This window comes from Xyrauchen texanus, chromosome 25, assembly GCF_025860055.1.
Source record: "Xyrauchen texanus isolate HMW12.3.18 chromosome 25, RBS_HiC_50CHRs, whole genome shotgun sequence".
Taxonomy (NCBI): domain Eukaryota; kingdom Metazoa; phylum Chordata; class Actinopteri; order Cypriniformes; family Catostomidae; genus Xyrauchen; species Xyrauchen texanus.
Window position 1 is genome coordinate 21,196,727 of NC_068300.1, and position 6,634 is coordinate 21,203,360.

The window sequence follows — 6,634 nt, forward strand, 5'->3', positions numbered from 1 at the left end:
CGTGAACCAAAGTGAACAAAACAATGTTTGTCATGGAATCTCTTTCAAATTTAGGACAGACAGACAGACAGACAGACAGACAGACAGACAGATAGATAGATAGATATAGAAATAGATAGATAGATAGATATAGAAATAGATAGATAGATAGATAGATGATAGATATAGATAGATAGATGATAGATATAGATAGATAGATAGATAGATAGATAGATAGATAGATAGATATAGAGATAGATGTTATATATAGAAATAGATAGATAGATGATAGATAGATAGATATAGAGATAGATAGATAGATAGATAGATAGATAGATAGATAGATAGATAGATAGATAGATAGATAGACAGACAGACAGATAGATAGACAATAGATAGAAATAGATATAGATAGATGATAGATAGATAGATAGATGATAGATAGATATATTGCTAGATAGATAGATAGATAGATATAGAGATAGATAGATAGATGATAGATAGGAAGATAGATAGATAGACATAGAGATAGATAGATAGATAGATAGATAGATAGATAGATAGATAGATAGATTGACAGATAGATAGATAGATAGATGATAGATACATAGATATACATAGATAGATAGACATAGATAGATAGATGATAGATAGATAGAAATAGATATAGATAGATGATAGATAGATAGATGATAGATAGATATATTGCTAGATAGATAGATAGATAGATATAGAGATAGATAGATAGATGATAGATAGGAAGATAGATAGATAGACATAGAGATAGATAGATAGATAGATAGATATAGTGATAGATAGATAGATAGATGATAGATAGATAGATATACATAGATAGATAGATAGACATAGATAGATAGATGATAGATAGATAGATAGATAGATGACAGATAGATAGATGATAGACGATAGACATAGATAGATAGATGATAGATAGATGGTAGATAGATAGATAGATAGATAGATAGATAGATAGATAGATAGATGATAGATAGATAGATAGATATACATAGATAGATAGATAGACATAGATAGATAGACGATAGATAGATAGATGATAGATAAACATAGATAGATAGATAGATGACAGATAGATAGATGATAGATAGATACATAGATAGATAGATAGATAGATATAGAGATAGATAGATAGATGATAGATAGGAAGATAGATAGATAGACATAGAGATAGATAGATAGATAGATATAGTGATAGATAGATAGATAGATAGATAGATAGATATACATAGATAGATAGATAGACATAGATAGATAGATGATAGATAGATAGATAGATAGATGACAGATAGATAGATGATAGACATAGATAGATAGATGATAGACATAGATAGATAGATGATAGATAGATGATAGATAGATAGATAGATGATAGATAGATAGATATACATAGATAGATAGATAGACATAGATAGATAGACGATAGATAGATAGATGATAGATAAACATAGATAGATAGATAGATGACAGATAGATAGATGATAGATAGATAGATACATAGATAGATAGATAGATAGAGAGATGATAGACATAGATAGATAGATGATAGATAGATGATAGATAGATAGATAGATAGATAGATAGATAGATAGATAGATAGATAGATAGATAGATAGATAGATAGATAGATAGATAGATAGATAGATAGATCTAACAGTAGTGTGAGTGAACTACATACTTAATAAACTCAATTAAAAAACTTTATAAACAATTATTAATGCACAATATATAATTGTGTTATAATCATTTATTCTCATGTAGTCTTGTTTAATTTTCTTTATTTTTAATCTATATGGTTAAATGTTGTGATCATCAAAGCCAAATTTGCAAGACAGTCAGATATTATTTGTAGGCCTACAACTTTTTGTTTCTGGTTCTTCTCCACAAATACTCACAGAAGTGTCTGTCCATCAATCTATTTCAGTTTGAAAAACCTACAATAACAACAACTCAACAATAAAAAGTGAAGCTTAGGCTACTATCTGGTTTTTCAAAAATGCATTTTTCTTAATAAACAAGAAAAGTTAGCTGATTTGACTCCACCCAAATGGTTACAATTGGCAAGGAAAACACTCTGGAGCAGGTATTAAAAATGACGGACTCTTCCATGGTACAGCAGCATGGATTATAACGTCCGGTGTAGATCCTGGTATAGTTCAAATTCTGTTAAAGTTCCATACATCCTGCTGCCAGTTGGTGGCGCTATGACCGTGACCAATAATAGCAGCATCATTGTGATCAGCCCCCATTACCAAACTTAGAGCTGAATTTCATCAAAATCACACAATGCACGCTGAATAAATATTTATTTTTTTCGCTGGTGTATGACTCTTTTGGTTAAAAAAAATACTTTAATAACATTATTAGTGGACCTCAGGGAGGATAATGAAACTATAAAAAAAGAGCATTTCATGACCCCTTTAAATACAATGGAAATGTATGTGCCTATAAAAGTCAGACACACACGTACACTCTCAAAAAGGAACAGAAAAGGCACATTATTTGACATGGTGTAATTTGTGTAAATCGTAAATCGTCACACAGCATAGTTGTGACCAAAACTCACGTAAATCAAGTCCCTTATTTTGTGAGTAACCTCCTATTCAAAACAAATGAAGTCAAAAATGCGCACAGTGTGAGTACATTAAATCACCACAGGGTGTCATACTTTCCCCAAACTAAAGTATCATTGCCTCTGCACGTTAAAGAGCAGTATATTTTATGTGTATCTATTACTTTTAGTCTAAATGACGTTTAAATGAAAATAACTTTTAAATAGGCAAGCATCTACTAATGAGAAAAATCAGGACACTTATCTAGCTGGGCCTTTACAACAGAGTTTTCCCATGTGCAAGAACATGACTGAGGTGATGTCAGTAAAAAACAATTTGAACAATTTGCCTACTGGATTACAGGTTGACAAGAGACAGAGAGTGAAAGAATTTCTTTTGAAGCGAGTTCAGACATGTGTCCTTGTCTGTTCTGTACGCTCTGAGACATGTGAAATAAACGGTGAATGCATAAAAAAAGTTTTTCTTTGAGCCATTTTCTTTAATGACACCTATTACTATAACTGAGGCAATATACAGATATGCTTTAAATGTTTTAAAAAAAATTATATTAATATTCTGAAGCTTTCAAACTCCAAATGAAACAAAAAAAATAAAAAATACCAACCATTGCCCAGAAAATGTTAACACTATAGATAAATGTGTGTGTGTGTGTGTGTGTGTGTGTGTGTGTGTGTGTGTGTGTGTGTGTGCATGTGCGTGTGAGTATGTGTGTAAATATGCATATAAATTTAAAGATAGGCTACATTTAAAAATACAAGTATATGAAAGAAACATATATATATATATATATATATATATATATATATATATATATATATATATATATATATATATATTTACAAATATAAATATGATTAAAATTCTGTAATGTATAAAATAATACAGTAATGTGCCCAATGTTAAATCACAGATTATTACAGTTCAGTCTTTACAGATATGATAAGAATTCATTTTATTGTTTATTAGTCTTGAGAGCTCCATATCATGAATTCTGGAAGTTTCAAGGACATTTCTTGTATGAGCTGAATGTGCTTCCAGCCTAAGGATGGCAGCCTACATATGATCCTCTGTAAATTACCTGGACAAACTTCAGGCTGTACACTTTCATGCGTTTGACCTAAAACACTTCACAACTGCAACAACTCACAAATCAGGTAACCAGCTAGACCTCATCTGCACATGTAACTTTACCCCTGACCATGTTGTTGTTACTTCACTATACATGTCTGATCATTTCCACTACATTTAAGTAGACTCGAGTAACCCCACAGCTTAAGAAACTTAAACGCTCACTTTTAGAATATTACAGACCATTCCCTCTGCTCCCCTTCATAGCAAAAACACTTGAACGAGCCGTGTTCAACCAGGTCTCCTCTTTTCTCTCCCAGAACAACTTGCTAAATAGCAACCTGTCTGGCTTCAAAAGTGACCTTTCAACTGAGACTGCCTTGCTGTCTATCACCGAAGCTCTGAGGCTGGTGAGAGCAGTATCCAAATCATCTCTTCTCATTCTGCTAGATCTGACTGCTGTTTTGATATGTTTAACCAACAGATCCTCCTTTCCTCCCTCTCGACAATGGGCATCATAGGAACTGCACCCTGCTGGTTTGAGTCTTACCTCACACGTAGGTCCTTCAGGGTATTTTGGAGGGGAGCAGTGTCCAAGTCACACAGACTAGCTACTGAGGTACAACAGGGTTCAGTACTAGGTACAGAGAAGGAATTTTGGTTTTTGGTTTTGTTGGTGCCAGATGGGCTGGTTTGAGTATTTCTGAAACTGCTGATCTCCTGGCATTTTCACACTCAACAGTCTCTTGAATTTACTCCAAAATATGCCAAAAACAACAAACATCCAGTGAGTGGTAGTTCTGTGGATGAAAATGCCTTGTTGGTGATCAGGTCAACAGAGAATGGCCAGAATGGTTTGAACTGACAAAGTATATGGTAACTCAGATAACCACTCTTTACAATTGTGGTGAAAAGAATACCATCTCAAAATGCTAGTGCTGTTTTGGAGGCATGAGGGGGACCTACAAAACATTAGACAGTTGTGGCTGATCGGTGTACATGGCTTTACTGGGGTCTGTCATTCAATCACATGGCTTTTCCTATTATTGCTATGCCAGTGACACACAACTCTACCTCTCATTCCAGCCTGACAATCTTACGGTAGCTACACGGATTTCATCCTGCCTATTAAAAATCTTGTGCTGGATGGAAAAACACCACCTCCAACTCAACATTGCAAAGACAGAACATCTTGTTGTTCCTGTGAGCCCAACTATATAACATAATTTCACCATTCAGTCATGATCAGTTGAACTTCACAGACCACATCACAGAGAATAATCATGCATATTTGCACTGTAAAACATAAGAAGACCAGACCTTTTCTATCTGGGCATACTACATATCTTCTTGACCAAGCTCTTGTGATATCTAGACTGGACTACTGCAGTACTCTTCTGGCAGGACTTCCTGCATGTTCAGTTAAACCTCTGGAATGAGTCCAGAATGCGGCAGCAAGTTTCAATGCATGAAGAGGGAGAGAGAGCACATGTAACACCTTTCTTCATCAAACTGCACTGGCTGCCGTTAGTTGCTTGCATCAAGTTCAAGGCATTGATGCTCGCTTACAGAACAGCCAATGGTTCCGTGCCCCCCTATCTTCACACACTAATTCAAATCAATGTGCCCTCCAGAAGCTTGTGAGCGGTGGGTGAACGGCGCCTTGTTGTGCCATCTCAAAGAATCACAAAATTGCTTTCTCTGATTTTCACTTCCACCATACCTCACTGGTGGAACGACTTTAAGAACTTCATCCGAGCTGCTGATTCTCAAACAATTTTCAAGAAACATCTAAAGATGGATCTCTTTCATGAGCACTTCTAAGTTATTGCCTCCTTATGACGAAGCACTTTTCTCATTTGTAAGTCCCTTTGGATAAAAGCATCTGCTAAATAATTTTTTTGTTAAATAGAAATGTCACGCTCCTTCTGTTGTGCACTTTAGTAAGACTCTTACTCTCCATGTACTTAGGATGCACTGTACAAACCAATGAGCCCAAAATTCACATTATATAACAAATATTTTAATGCTCTGCAGTTAACCACATGTAGTTTAGGCAACTAGCAAAAGCTATAAAGAAGGATATCCTTCACGTTGAGTGTGCTTTTGCTTGGACTTTTACGTTTGTGACACTGGAGGGCAGCACACAGCTACATTCAAACTAGTTATGAGCTCTGTTACAACTATTCTTGTTTTCTTGTCTTAGTGCTGGCATTCATTTTTTAATTTAAATTCTTTGGGGTAGTAGATAGATATTTAATTTACACAAAATAACGTTTACTTTGTAACAAATAGACAAATACATTTATATAGAAAATACATTATAGACCCAGTACTCAGGAAACTAAAACACACACACACACACACACACACACACACACACACACACACACACACACACACACACACACACACACACACACACACACACACACACACACACACACACAATTTACATAAGTAGTAAACTGTTATGTTGTTAAGATTCTGTCATCAGTTACCAGACTATTGTTTTCCAAACTTGTATGACTTTATTTTCTCCCAGAAAACACAAAAGGTGGCAGAATGTTAGCCTCAGTCACCAATTACCTTTATTGCATCCTTGTTTATTACAATAAAACAGAATGTGTTCTATTGAAGAATGAAAGTAAAATGTGTTTGGAACAACATGGGGTAGGTAAAACGATGACAGAGTTTTCATTTTAGATTAACTATCCCTTAAAGTAAATGTTTTATGCTGCTCTGGAAAATTCAGCCACCATGCAGAGACTTACCTGAACAGATGTCATTACACTCACGCACAGTTATCTTCCCTTTTTCTCTTTTTTCTCTATAAGTTATCTGTCTATCAATCTTTTTATTTTCAATTTTTTCTTCTTTAACATTTGCACACTAATTTTCAGCTTTATAACATCAATAAAAGGTTGCAGTTTCAGTATGTAGGGAGTGTGGAAGTCATGAGGCAGAGGTAGAAAATA